This window comes from Eublepharis macularius, chromosome 4 (genome assembly GCF_028583425.1).
Source record: "Eublepharis macularius isolate TG4126 chromosome 4, MPM_Emac_v1.0, whole genome shotgun sequence".
Lineage (NCBI taxonomy): Eukaryota > Metazoa > Chordata > Lepidosauria > Squamata > Eublepharidae > Eublepharis > Eublepharis macularius.
In genome coordinates this window covers 49,967,214-49,982,912 of record NC_072793.1, presented here as the reverse complement: position 1 = coordinate 49,982,912, position 15,699 = coordinate 49,967,214, and the positions used below count along the sequence as shown (strand labels likewise).

Genomic DNA, 15,699 nt, shown 5'->3' with positions numbered 1-15,699 from the left:
TTGGTAAAGAAACACTGGACTGAGAAAAGTGAAATGTTTACTGATGATGCATACTTATGTGTTACAGTTGAATACTTTGGATCACTGACTAGACTAGTTCAAGACAAACAATTGGTTTTATTTATGAGACATTCTTTCAAACGTGCATGATTACATGTACGTATGAAATATTTGTGTCTAACCTTCAAAGGCAGTGCCTTATCTTGACTCTTTAACAGTATTGCAGTTATTTATTTCTGACATTTTAGTTTTTGTGTGATCTTATATCATAAACATTTAACAAACTCATTTTAAAGCCTGTATACCAAAATGCGATAACCATCTTTCTGTTTGTCCTTGTCGCATAGAAAGTGAGTGAGCCAAATCATCACGAAACCAAAAAAATGGTTGTAGCAATTAAATTTTGATCAGTAGTTAACAGATGTTGATAAAGGTAGAAGGAAAAGCAGCTTCTCTGCTGCAAGCAGTGAAGAGAAAGGGGACATTGGCTGGGGAGAAATGGCATGGATGGGTAGACTTAACCCTTCACTCACTAGCTTCTTTTCCCCCTGCAAACAGCCACTCTCCCTAGGGTAGGGTATGAACTTTTGGGAGCCACAAAAGATGCCTGAAGAAGTGATCTGTGGCTCATGAAAGCTCATACCCTACCACTAATTTTGTTAGTCTTATAGGTGCTACTGGATTCTTGCTCTTTTCCACAGGGAGAAGGAAAGTTTAACTTTAATAAAAGTGACATCAGAGAATCAGTTGCTGATTTTTGTTAACATTCTTAAAAGCAGAGTGGGCCTTAAGATTATGCTGAAATTAATTCCACATTTAGAAGGAAATATAATTTAGATTAAACTCACTAGAGAGTACATGCCATTTAGCACAATGTGGCTGATTTTAATGTACACAAGCTTAGGATCTGTGCTTTTGTAGGTAAATAAATACAAAAAGATCAAAGAACCAATTGGTGAGTTTATAGGACTGTGCTAAGATCTGAACAGGAAGATTTGGCTTGTGTTCATAATTGGCTGGCTGCACCAGCTCTTTGCATTAAAAAGTACACTCTAGAGAAGCCCTTGGCAGTGAGTCGACTGCCTTAAAGGCAAAGACTCAATACATTAATAACACTTTTCTGCACTGAGACCAGTGAGTGTTGTTTCCTGCACCCTTTACAGTGCAGTCCTGTGCAACATTCTCCAGTCTTAGTTCATTGACTTCAACAGGCTTAGACTGGCGTTATTCTACATAGGATATTTTCTATTGCTAGGTAAATATGACACCTTGGGAGGGGGATTTAGCCATGGACCTACACCGTTAAATTTCTGTATGCATCCTTCTTATTTAATCTTTATTGGAAATGTTAAGACCTTTCCTTCCCCAGTATTCTTTAGCATGTTCTTATAAGGGTGGCATAAGATGTTTGGACACCAGCTCTTTTGACTTTGCTGCAATGTGCCATCTGTATGAACAGATGGGAAATATGTTACAGGGCCAGAGGGAGATGTCAGAAATCAAACCAGAAGAGAGAAACTACATTCTCTCTCTCTCTCTCTCTCTCTCTCTCCCCTCCCCCCCTCCTTTAGTTGAATGGATCCTAGATGTTGATATGTCCTTAGTAGTCTCAGATGGTTGTGATAGGGTTGGGAATTTCTTTTTCCAAAATTCACTTTTTTAAGATAGAGCCATTGGTTCCTCTTATTCTCTCTCTCTCTTTCTCTTTTAAGAGCAGGATTTCTCTTTCATTTCTTGTTGAAGAGAAATCCAGGCACCCTTTTGTAACTTCAACCCTTGTTGTTTTTTATGGTATATATCCCAGGGTGGTGTTCTAGCAGGAAGATAGGAGGGTTTGGGAAGACATTGCCTGCCTCTGAGCATTTGCAGAGTGGAATTCTGAAATTTTACAGAACCTCTCTTCCTGTCCCTCGTCTTTTCAGAGTTCTCTTTGATCAAAAAGGAATTTGTTTAGAGTCTGACTCCAAATTCCTAAAAAGAGAAAAAGAAAAGGATCATTGGATTTCAGGGAGGACCTGGGTAAAGATTAATTAAGAGAACTTCTCTTAACTCTGTTCTCATTCTGGTACTATCAACTAGAAAACCTCTGTTTCTGCAGCAAGTGATGGTCTTGCAGTAAACACAGATTCATTGTCTCTGAGGCATATAGGTTGTGGTCCTTCTTTGGCATGGTAGAATAAATGCTTGAATACCTCCTTTACTTTTCTATGTTAGCTACAAAAATCTGATTTGATTAAAATTCCATATGGGAAGCTGTTAGGCTGTAACAGCAAATAAAACAGGACTCCAAAATTTATTCCTGTATACATTTTCGCTTGCCAGAGCTCACTTATATTCACAGGGTCAATAAATTTATATTAAAGATTGAAAACAACATAAAGGTGGGCTGGAGAGAACATGTTACAAAGGGAGGCAAATTTAAAGCATCTAATTAAAAGAGTAACCAGTTCACTGAGAGTGGGTGAGGACCACTGCCAGTTGTTGACAGATGGGCAAAGTAGGATTAACATAAGATCTGATCTAAGAAAGTGGAGGATGAAATATGAAAAGAAGATCCAAAAGGAGATCCATCTTGCTTATCCCACCAAGGGGTGGGATGTGCAAGATACAGCACCTGTACTGAGCAAGAAATCTCAGGGCTTTGTAGAGATGAGGGAGGGAGAAGATGGCATTAAACTTCTTGATGAATTCTAATTCAGAAAGTTCTGGTTGAATTTTCTTTGTGAAGTTATTTTTTGAAGGAGAATACTGACTTTTACAAATCAGCAACAGAAAGCCCCGGAAGACAAAAGGTTCACCCACTGATTCCTGAATGTTGTGATTTTTAATGTCAGATTTGTGGCTATTTATCCTTTTACATAGAGATTGACTATTTTATCCAGTTTAGACAGTATAAGGGCATTGTTGAAACATCATGCCATATTTTTCATTGTAGGAGGAGCAAATAAATGAGTCAGATATAGTATAGCTGATGTTATTAGGTCTTGAGATTGTATTGCTTGAGTACATATGAGGACAAAGTTGGCATCTAATTTTATTTATTTTTGTTTAGTAAATTTTTATTCTGCCCTTTCTCTAATGAGTTCAGGGCAGTGTATATCGTTCCTCCCCTCCTCCATTTCTTCCTCACAACAGCCCTGTGAAATAGTTTAGGCTGAGGGAGTGTGACTAGACCAAGGTCATCCAACACTTTTGCATTGGTAGAGTGGGGATTTGAATCTGGGTCTCTCAGATCTTAGTATGGTGCTGTAAGTACTACATCACATGTTCCAGGATCTGCTTCCAGAACATGTGTCTTTTTTATGCGGTCCAGTGTTGTAAATGAGAAGTTATTTTAAGTTAGAGTGCTGTCTATAACAACAACAACAGCAACGACATTTGATTTATATGCCACCTTTCAGGACAATGCCCACTCAGAGTGGTTTACAAAGTATGTCATTATTATCCCCACCACAAAACACCCTGTGAGGTGGGTGGGGCTGAGAGAGCTCCAGAGAGCTGTGACTAGCCCAAGGTCTCCCAGGTGGCTTCAAGTGGAGGAGTGGGGAATCAAACCCGGTTCTCCAGATTAGAGTCTCGCACTCTTAATCACTACACCAAACTGGCTCTAATAAGGAAAGGCCTGCCACCCAAAGCGTTTGTTAGAGAAATGTCCTACAGGTCACTGATGGGGCATTGGACTGGTTTGAACTGCAAACTGTAGCTGATAGGTGGGGTTCTGTTATTTCTAGTGTTTGGGTCTGCATTGGAGTAGGCCATTTCTGAATAGCATTCTGGCTTTGTCAGCGTATTTCTTTACCTCATTAGGGGTAGGTATTGTAATCCCAAGATTACTCCACATCTGTGGTAAATTCATCAAGTAGGAGTCCCTGGCTGGACAATTTGTAAAAAACACACTTGTAATATGGTGCTTGGCAGAAGACATAAGATGATTCTTAGTCCTTTTTGAGATATAAATAAGTTTATTTATAACAAACACAGGTTCGTTTACCTTTTTTTAACAGGCCACATACACAATAATCACTTTCTTCAATATTAAACAAAAGAGCCTCAATTTTAGCAATGTTTATTTTATAACCCGAAATATTTCCGGATTCTTCTATCATATCCTCTAGAATCTTGCTCAAATTCTTAATATTATTAAAACATTACAATATCATCAACATATACATGTAGTTTACAGTTATTCTGTTTATATTAGGTGTTTGACTAATTAAAGCTGCAAAAGGTTCTAGATAAATAGCAAATAAAAGTGCAGATAGAAGGCACCCTTGTCTTACTCCTGTCATTATATCGAACTGTTGGGGAAGCTCCTTAATGTATACACTGGTGGTAGAACTAGCGTATAATATACCTACCCAATTTATAAATTTTTCACAAAGCCAAAGTGATTAAGACATTTAATTAAATAACTAGGTTCTACCTATCAAAGGCCTTTTCAACATCTAACCCCCCCCCTTAAATATTGTACTTTTTGACATATTCCATTAGTGCCAAGACTTTCTGTATGCTTGGATTTAATTGCTTATGTGGTATAAAACCAGCTTGATCTACTGATACATATGTGTCAATTATTTTCTTAAGCCTACTCAAAAGAATTTTAGTAAAAATTTTATAGTCGCAGTTGAATAACGTTATTGGCCTATAAGAAGCTGATAAGGTTTGGTCTTTCCCTGTTTTGGGGAGAACTGTCAATTTTCCTTCCCTCCATGTTTGCAGTAACTTTCCCATTCTTTTAATTTCATTAATCATATTCAATAAAAATATACCTATGGATTCATTAAATACTTTATAATACTCAGCTATCAAACTATGTAAGTCTGGGGCTTATTCTTTTTCAAGGCTTTTATTACTTCGTGGATTTCTTGGATCATGATGTTAGCATTAGAGATGGGCACGAATCAAGAAAATGTGATGGTTCGTCAATTTTTAAGAACCAAGAACCACAAAGTTCAATGAACTTGCCCCAGTTCACGAACCCATTCATGGTTCATGGGGTATAAATGCCCCTTGCAGCGGCACGGGAAGGGGCATTTCACCCCTGCCGGTTTGGATCAGCTGTTTGATGGGGATCTCCCCGCCAGGCAGCTGATCCTGGGGTTTAAATGCCCCTTTCCATGCCACTTCACAGCGGTACGGAAAGGGGCATTTCACCGGAGCACACTGAAAAGGCATTTAACTCTCCAGCCCTGCTGCTTACTTACTATGGCCAAGGTCTGAATATATGATGCTCTTTCAGTGAGAGAAAAAATTGGGCATTTGTTGCTAATTCGAGTGATACACTACACCAGTTTGATGTAGTGGTTAAGAGCGCAGGACTCTAATCTGAAGAGCCGGGTTTGATTCCCCACTCCTCCACTTAAAGCCAGCTGGGTGACCTTGGGCTAGTCACACTTCTCTTGAGCTCTCTCAGCCCCACCCACCTCACAGGGTGTTTTGTTGTGGGGATAATAATGACATACTTTGTAAACCGCTCTGAGTGGGCATTAAGTTGTCCTGACGGGCAGTATACAAATCGAATGTTGTTATTATTACTTCTTTAGTATGCAAAAGGAGGAGGTACTATGCTTTGTGAGGTGGGGATTTTTGTTTCTATTTAGGTTTGAATTACAAAATGACAGTTAATGTTGTATAAGGAAAATGCGAAGTTGAGATTTTTTTTATTTACCTAAAAAATGTTTGGGAATTTTATAGGCTTCTCAGTTCCCATTCCAGTTACAGTTCAGTTATAAACATTCCTCAGTCTGTTCTGTTGAGTTCTCTCCAAATAGATATCCCTTTTCTTACTCTGAATGTGTTTGATAGTATGTATTCATGGCTTTCTGTTTAGTGAGTGTCACCTCAGAACAAAATAAAACTGGAACAACAATGTTCTGTATTGAGCACTGTCCCCAAAGGAATAATACGCGTCATTTTGCTTGGTGCACCAACAGTTAACTGTTCATCTGCTTGTTTATCACTATGCAGCTTTGCTGTATGCAGTGGGTCCTTTGCAATGTACAAACTAGTGGACAGGTCAGTGTGCATTAAGGGGGTATGGAACATAGTGTGCTGGTTCTGTCACCCCCACCCACCCACCCACCCCCCACTAAGCATGCTGTCCCACAACCTATGTGCATATTCCTGAACATAATTGCAGCTTACAAACTGTGTGTACATATGATCTGTCACTGTGATAAGGAATATTCACATGAGTAGTCCATCCTTACTCTGTCACTTAGAGCTTGACATACCCATGGCCCCGTTTTGACCCAACTTGGGCCCGAAATAGCCAGGATTGGGCTGCTGCCGGGCGGGAGAGGGTTCCCTGCCCAGCAGCAGCCGGTTTGCATTTACTTCCATGGTATGTGGTTTGCACCCTCAGTTGGCATTGATGTTGCTGATAGAAGGAACATGGCTGCAGGGGAAAGAAATGTAAACAAAATCAGAAGATTGTTCAGTTTCGGTGTTGGGGGAAGCATTTTTCATAGCAAGTTACTATTGTTTTTAAAGGTGATTGAAGGAATATTAAAACGATGTCTTGGAAGCTCTTTAGTGAAGCTTTGAATTGCCAAAAACTGCCTATTTGAAGTGTAGCATGCAAAATGTGTACAGTACTTGATTTCATGGATGGTTGATCATGGGCCATTTCAGCCATTTTGGGCCCGTTTTGGCCCAATTTGGATCCATTTCGGCCCAATTTGTGACCAAAACTGCCAGGATTGGGCCACTGCCGGGCAGGCGAGGGTTCCCCGCCTGGGCCATTGTGCTCCCATTTCAGCCCAATTCAGTCCTGAAACGGCCAGGTTCAGGCTGCTTCTGTGCGGGGAAGGGTTCTTCCACACAGCAGTGGCCTGTTCTAGGGTGATCTGGGCTTGATCCTTGGCATTTCAGGTCCATTTTGGCCATTTCGGGCCCATTTTGACCCATTTTGGGCCTGAAACAGCAAAGATTGGGCTGCTGCCGAGTGGAGGAGGGTTCTCCTGTGTGGCAGGCTCTTTCAGGCCTGAACCAGACTCTTTTAGGCTCATTTGGGGCCCTTTGGCCAAAAACGGCCAAAACAGGCCCAGGTTCGTTTCGGGCTCAATTCAGCCCACTTTGGGCTCGAAACAGCCAGGATCAGGCTTTTGTCGGGCAGGGGAATGCTCTCCCACAGCAGCAGCATTTTCCAGGCTGATTTGGGCCCAAATTGGGCCCCTGTGGAGCATGGGAGCGTTCCTGGGGTGGCCGCTGCCTGCGTGATGACATCACTTCCCGAAAGTGACGTTATCACGCGGTCCCAGGTGCACGCACACGTACTTCGCATGCGCGTATATGGTACCCAGTGAGTTATACCATCTCTTTTCCCAGAAGAAAAGCCTTGAGCACATGTAAAATACTTTTACTTACAAAATAGCACCTTTAAGACTAACCAACTTTACTGAGGCATAAGCTTTCAAGAATCACAGTTCTCTTCGTCAGATGCGTTAATCTTAAAGGTGCTACTGGACTCTTTTCCATTTTGCTACTACAGACTAACACGGCTAACTCCTCTGGATTTACTGACAAAAGAACTGATGTAAAGATGGTGATAAATCATATGTTTTTTCTCTCTCTCTTGAGTTCAGATCAGAACAGAAAGTTCACTTGTTAAAACAGAAAATGAAATTTGCAATCTTTGGTTCCTATGTGACAAGCATTTTACAGAACAAAGAACATGTTAAATATTTTAAGGTACCTAGGAGAAAATAATCTGTCTTAGAACTTTGCTGTTGGAACACCTGTGGTCCCCCCGCCCCAAAAAAACATCTTTTCTTCTCCAACCTATAATAAGAAAAAAAGTTTAGCTGACAGTATTTCATCCCGGTATGGCCCATCTTCTTTACCTCTTTAAAAAATAATCTGTGTATTCTTCCCAATATGTATAAGAATTTAACTATATAAAAATGCTTAAAACATTAATTTTGAGGATTTTTTTTTGTTCAGATTCTTATTACTCCTAGTTTTCTGTTTGCTGTGGATAAATTTTAAAATATGAACAGTACTGTCACAAAATGTGCAAATAATTAAAATTTGTAATATTTCCCCTTGTGATACCAGGGGAAATATTACAAATTCCATCTTTATGTATTTAATTAAACCAGAAAAGGTTATTGCAAGTTGTATTAAATATCTGTTTTCAGTTCTTCACCATTATTGTATATGTGTGTGTGAGAGAGAGAGAGAGAAAGAGAGAGATTGCATCTGGACACATTTTGCCTATTTCACTTCATTTAATTTTCTCTAAGATTCATCTGTTCTTTAGATTACAATACCATCTAAATCTGCATTCTACAGGATTGCTGGGACAATATACAGCATCCTGGCGGAAAGAACAATGGAAAGAATCATGAGATTAATAGTTACCCACTCCTTCAAAACCATTAGGCATTTTACATTTACTTCCATGGTATGTGGTTTGCACCCTCAGTTGGCATTGATGATACTAATAGAATGAACAGGGCCACAGGGAAAAGAAATGTAAGCAAAATCAGAAGATTGTTCAGTTCTGTTGTGGGGGGAAGCATTTTTCACAGCAAGTTACTATTGTTTTGAAAGGTGATTGAAGGAATATTAAAAAGGTGTCTTGGAAGCTCTTTAGTGAAGCTTTGAATTGCCAAAAACTGCATGTTTGAAGTTTAGTATGCAAAATGTGTACAGTACTTGATTTCATGGATGGTTGATCATAGGCCACTGAAATAAAGATAATTATATCTGTTTATTTTTCTAAGCACGGGTGTCATATACTTCCCCTTTTCTAGTGTAGTCTAATCCCAGATGTCTTGTTTTTCACCCACCTACAGGTTAGGTGGGTTGAATTTAGCAAAATGCATGAACCCCAGCTGCACTTTCAATCAGTGGTGGGTTTCAAACCATTTGTTTGATAGTGATTAGGATATTGGATGATGATTATGTAGTCATATATGCTTTTGCAAGCCTACTCCTTTATCTTCCCACCACTGTTTGACTATTCAGGTGGGAGACTTGCTACTTTTCTCTCCTTGTGTTGAGTTCTCCCTCCTTTTTTTCCTGCTCAATACTGTTTTTTCTTTTTAAAACCAAATTCTGAAGAAACAGGTGGCAGATAGCTTTAGAGATTCTTGGTTGTCGAAATTGCCATCAGGTCACAGCTGACCTACAGCAGTCCCATAGATTTTCAAGTCAAGAGCTGTCCAGAGGTCAGTTGCCATTGCCTTCCTCTCTGTATCGACCCCGGGTTTCCTTGGTGGTTTCCCATCCAGTTACTAACCAGGGCTGACCCTGCTTAGCTTCCAAGATCTGACAGAATCAGGCTTGCCTCGGCTATCAAGGTCAGGGCTTAGAGTTACTTAAAATTGAAGACTGATTAAAAATGATCAAGAGCACGTGTCATCCAAGTAAACCTACAGTTGTTCTGCTACCATCCTTTCAATAATTCCCCTCCTAGGCATATTTGACAAATCTATAGTTGGCTAATATCTGCTTATCTGCAGAAGGTTTCTTTTGAAAAGATTTGCTAACTTCCTCTTTTCAGGGCCTTGTAAAAAACCCTTCCAATAAAAGGGCATTTACTATTTTCTGGATGGGAGGTGCCATTACTAGGAGTGTGCACCTGGAAAAAAATCAAGTTTCTGCTTCTAATTTACCTGAAGCGGGAAAATGATTTATAATAACCTGAAAGCCGAAGCAGCATGCTGCTTCGGATTTGGGAATTGAGATCACTTCAGTACGCTCCGTAAAGATTTGGAGCATATCAAAGTGAAGGGGAAGCTATCCACACCACTTAGCCTCCCCCACCCCACTTACCTGTCTATGGAAGGTCTCAGCCGCCACTGTAGCTGCCACTGCCATCACCATGGCCAGCTGGGTGGCGGGGAAGGCTGGAGCTGCATCTGCCGCCACAGCAACCAGCTGAGTGGTGGAGAAGGCCGGAGCCGGCACCTCTGCCGCCCACGCCTCCAGCTCCACAGCTCCAGCTGGGTGGCAAAGAAGGCCGGAGTCAATGCCTCCACCACCTGCACCGCCACAGCCAGCCCCACTGCCACCCCCGCCACTGCAGTGGTCAGCTGGGCGGCAGGGAAGGCTGCAGCCTCCAGGAAGGCCCAGGTAAGTGGGGTGGTGGGAAGGAGCCTTTAAAGAGACCTCGGAGTTTACCAAAGCAACCCAAATCACTTTGGGAAGCTTTGATTCGGGAAACCCGAATCTTTATGGATCGGGTCCAATTCGGACATTTTTCCCGAATCAGAAACCCGAAGTGCACACCCCTAGTCATTACCTCACTTCAAGATTTTATAAACTGAATTGTATGGGACTAGACTACTTCATACTCCCCAGCAGTATGCTTCTTAGCATTGTTTTCACCATCGTTCTGGGAACCTAAACTGAACTGATCCAAGCAATTATGATTAGATGGTGCTATAGATGCTATAAAGTAACACCTTGTCACTCATCAAATTAGTGACCATGTGAGCTGGGTGGTTATGTGGTTAGTTGAGGGTACTTGGGAGTGACCCTGTCAATCGTCTGGTATTCCAGGCTCCCTCTAGACTGATTGGTGTCTCTGAGGATACACCCAATATCTCATATATATCATGGGATCCAGTAGCCTCCAGTGGGAGACTAACTTAATCCATCTTCCATCTTTGAGGAAGAACACCACTGTCTGCCAGGCCTTCAACAAGTAATGATCTGACTATGGCATAAACTGGATTTCCAAAGCTTCAACCAGACCACTAGAACCCTGTTCAGTGCAAAACATTAAATCAAGTGTGTGACCTTTTATGCGTTTGGCACATTATAACCTGGGACAAACACTTGATGGACATGCTGATCCAGTCCCAACAAGGCCTCTGCATGTATATTGATGTTTCCCAGAATACCAAACCTTGGAGCCTTCAGTAGTTTCAATTGAGAAACTAGATAATTCTGAGAATATCCCAGCGGATTTCAGGAATGGCCTTCTATGATGCCCCCCCCCCCTTTGACAAACTAGTTGCGGGTTTTATTTTCGTATCATGATTCTGCCACCAATTATTAGCCTCTGCCCCCCTTTGACTTAAATAACTTAAATGGTACTAGAAGCACTTTTAAATTTAAAAATAACAAAATATTGTATTTAATGAAATATTTTATTTAACATGGAAGGGCAAGGTCAGGTGAAATCAGGGTCAAAAATTTCTGACGTAGCTCAATATTGATAACTCTGAGGTAAAATCAGTACATGCACAGACTTAGGGTCCAATATTTAAGACTAATGACAGTTTCTTAAGCTCTTCATAGTTACTTAAACCCTTACGTTGAGAGGCTTTTGTTCCAATGTTTTCCTAAACACACTAGTACACTTTCCTTAAGGATCCTCTTAATCTTTTTGGTTTCCAGAAGGCTGATACCTCTTCCAGTACCCAACTCCTTCTCTTGAAACACCAAGAGAAGGAGTAATTTAAACATAAGTACTTGTCTTGAGTTTTTAACTGACCCATAAGGTCTCCAAAGGCAGTTTCTAACCGCACCAGACCTGGGATCTCTTCACTTTTCAGAGCTAACTCCCTGTTTGACTGGGTAGAGGAATTCTCCTCTCATCAAAAGATCTGGCCCCTTTCTTTGGCCCAAATGAGAATTGTGCCTACTTCCCAAACTTCCTTGCCAACTTTCCCCCAGTTCTCCTGTCGGAGTTAAACTACTCATAGTCAGGGCTGAATTTTGAAACTATCAGTAGAGTACTCGACTCCTCTCAGCGAGGGCTGAAATCAGACTCCCTTCTCCCCAGCATCCAGTTCAGGTCTCTTCTCTGTTCAGCTCATACTACTCAATCAGATTCCTTAGAGTAGCCTGTCACTCAGAGTTCTCTGTTTTGTGAAGCATTAACCCTTCACAGTCCTTCAGCTGTTTATACAGCACTTCTAAGCTTTTAAAAAGTGCAGTCCATCATACCTACTTATTGGTTATTCTACCTCTCCAAGACAATAATTTTAAAGTTCATAAAAGTCAAAATCATTTTTCATTATCAAAATATATAAGCTGCAAAAAGAAGAAACAGAAAAAGAAGCTTCAATTATTTTTGCTTCTGGTGGTTTATGCTGTGCATGAAATGTGCATGCATTGTGCAGTAAACATAATGGCATCACAAAAAGGGGGGACCTTTCCAGATTACATCCTGTCTAGATCCAGGCTTCTCCTGAGACTTCTGAAACCTATCACAAAGCATACTCTCTCTTTCTCTTTCGTCCTTCCTCCTTCACTGATCTTAATCATAGTTTGTTGACAGTTTTGGAATGGAGAGAACAACAGTCCCTGACAGCAGGAACTCAGCAGAGGCTGGAGCAAGCAACCTCGATTCCTGTGTACAGAGAAAGTAAATAGGTAGTGTCAATCTCTGGTGTAGGATGACCTCTTCCAGCCAATGAGTTCCTCTTCCTCATTTCTTTGAAAATAAAAAAAAGGCATGTCTCACTCACTTTTCTTTTGCTATTTCTTTACACATATGGATTGCCTTCTTGTATAGCTATGTTGTCTGTTGTTTTGATACAGCACTATTGCCTCCTACATTCGACCCATCTTAATGACTGCAAGTTTTTTATTATCCTCATAATACTGCTGTATTTACTTTTTAAGCCAGTCAACTGGTAGACAGTAGCCTTAAATCTGTTATGTGCTTCTTTCTCAGCTTTCCTCTATGTTGTGACCAAATGCTCTGCTGTGCTTAGTGGCCTTCTGTGGGTTCCTCCTACATAGAGTTTAGATTGTGATTCTACAACTGCCAAGCTTAACAGACCTTGATTTCAGTCATTGTAAATGCTGCATTTTTGTGTATAATGGTTGGCCACAGATTTTAAGTTTAGCCCTGATAAGCAAGTGACCATCTGCATGCCTGTTAATTCTGTGTGATAAATTTCATAGCTGGTATATTAAGAATATGCATTTGTGTGTATATTTTTCACATTGATCTGAAACTACTGTCCCTTTCTGTCTGTCTTGATTTAGCTTTAGCATGTATTAAAATGCTTTGCTAGTTTTTTTTTTTTAAATCAGGGTGATAAACCCTTAAATTCTGAAAATTATCAGTGGCTATATTTTTCATTATATAGTACTTAACACAATATCTAAATTTATTAAATAAATAGCCTCCTATTTTCTTAAACAGTCTTGTGTTTGTGGTATAACATTGGAGGGAAAAGAATTAATCTAAGTGGTTTTCATAATTTCTACTGCAGAAAACCATTTACACAAAATCAAGGAACACCTGTATCTCTGCCATGAAAAGTAGCTATAAGACAACTTTCATAGTCCACTTATTCCACAACAGTAGGACAGCAACAGTGTCAGTTAGATTGCTTTCTTAATCAATTTTGGTATAAATGTGCTGGTTAATCTTTTCCAAAATTAGAGCATCTGTCTGCTTCCATTGCTAACATAGAGTCTCTCTACACAAGGCATGAGTAGGATCAAGTGAAAGACCTTACGCTTGTTCTCCCATTGTGGATACACATGCACTGCTAGAAAGATAAGGTACACTTTAATATAAGACCACACAGAAAGTAAGTCACTTGAGCACCCCCCCATGTAAGATATCTTGTGTTCAGAGACTAATAGCTTCCAGTGCTAAAATAGCTATTACTGAGCATTCAAAGCAACTAATTCTAAGATTTCTCAGGTAGAATTTGACATGGAAATATTTGCTATCAGCTTATAATATAGATTGTCACAAGTATATTTACATATCTAGAACATTTTTACGCTGCCTCTCCAGGAAGCTGCCAAAGGCAGCTAACAAAATAAAATATTAAATGATGCTTGTGTATCATTGTTTTGTCTCCATAGAAGTATGAAATTAGTAATTAAAATGTGAGAAATCTGAGGAAAACAATGTGGGAAAGGCTTATCTTATCCAAAACTCAACTCACACTTAATACTTAAAACACATTGACAAGTTCTTTACTGTGCTGAGACAAAGAGGGACAAGATGCATATGGTGGGGCGGGGGAATCTTCACATTAATATATGCTGGGGTCTGAACTGGTGGACACTGAGTGAAAAAGACATGATGGTGTCTTTGACTGAATGGAAAATATTGGCACAGAGTGTGGCAACCAGTGAAAAGGGCAAACTCTATGCTGGTGATTATTAGGAAAGGGAAAGATTCTAATGCCCTTGTGGTGTGGCCTCATTTGGAACGCTGTGTACAGTTATGGTCACTATAGCTCAACGATGATACTGTAGAGCTGGAAAAAGTGCACAAGAGGGTGATCAAGATAATTAAGGGATTGGAGCACCTTTCCTATGAGGAAAGGCTGAAGAGTCCAGAGCTTTTCGGTATAGAAAAAAGATGTCTAAGAAGTTTACAAAAGATGTGATAGAAGTTTACAAAATTATGCATGGGATGGAGAATGTGGATACAGAGGACTTTTTATCTCCCTTCCAAATTACTAGAACTTGGGAGTATCTAATGAATGTGATGGGTGGTAGATTCAGAATACCAGATTGATAAAGCATCATTTCCAGCCTGCAAATAAGACTGTATAAATCAAGAGGAGTTAGCTGTGCTAGTCTGTAGTTGCAAAATAGTAAGAAGTCCAATAGCACCTTTTAAGATTAATAAATGATATTGTAGCATAAGCATTCGAGAACCACAGCTGTCTTTGTCAGATGCGTGGCCATGCATCTGACGAAGAGAGCTGTGGTTCTTGAAAGCTTATGCTACAATAAAGTTGGTTAGTCTCAAAAGGTGCACATAAATCAAGACTCCGAAATCCAAGAAATTTGGATAGGAAAGGTTTCGTACATATTTAAAGGAATGCCACTGTATTTAAGGGTCTCCTAAACAACTTTTTTCATCTTACTGTGTAAGAAGAAAGGAAGCCCTAAAATGTCTTCTTTTTTCCTTTGAGGAATAAGGAAGCAGAATCATTCTGAATTTTGCAAGCAGTAGAAAATTAAAGTAAGAGGGAGTAATACTGCTGCTAAAAAAAGTGGCTATTTTTCTTCAAAGCTGAGCTCTCTGTGCAGGAAAGAAATTAATCACAAGGCAGTTTTGTCCTCAGATTTCCATATATTTATAACTGGGGCGGCTGCCAACCTGCCCAACTGTCACAAAACAGGCCTGCCTCCAAGAAACAGAAGTGAAGACTGGGCATAGCTACAAGTGCACAGCTCTGGTGACTATTTCAGACATAAGAGTCACTGACGCTTAGTCATTAAGCATGGAAGACTCCTGATAAGAGTTCTAATAAAAGTATGCAATCAGGTGAAAAAATGATTTATACTGAAGGATCATTAGTGAGATTGCTAATTAGCATCTGGAGTCTCTTCTCTGATGTGCGTGTTTGTTTTCTATTGGTCCAGGTATGGGTGCAGTAAACGATTCTATGCAAAGAATTAGGAACATTTACTTTCCTAACATTTCATATCTTGCCTGTACTCTTTTAGAATGATTCCATTGTGCATGCCAAAGCTTAGAAGATTTCATGAGTGTAAGGAAGGAGGACACTGATTACTAGCTGTCGTTATAACAACCAGGTGTAAGAGAGAAATTGTGGACTTCACAAAGAAAAATATAAATATTACAAGCAGGAAACCCACAAGAAGTTGCAGGGGGCATCTCATTTCTCACTCCACTCTCCCTTTTGCTGCTTCTTAGCTTAGTCTGTATGTGACTAGGTCAAGGTCCCTCAATGAGCTTCCTCAGCAGAGTGCTAATTTGAACCTGGGGCTCCCAGAACCTAGTCT

The 15,699-nt window shown here is 40.2% G+C and overlaps 1 protein-coding gene across 2 annotated transcripts in view; it reads left to right on the top strand.

The window, feature by feature from the left end:
* GABRB2 (gamma-aminobutyric acid type A receptor subunit beta2) overlaps positions 1 to 15,699 on the top strand; it is a 161,811-nt gene that overhangs the window by 72,807 nt on the left and 73,305 nt on the right. The gene's annotated exons all lie outside the window — the stretch shown is intronic.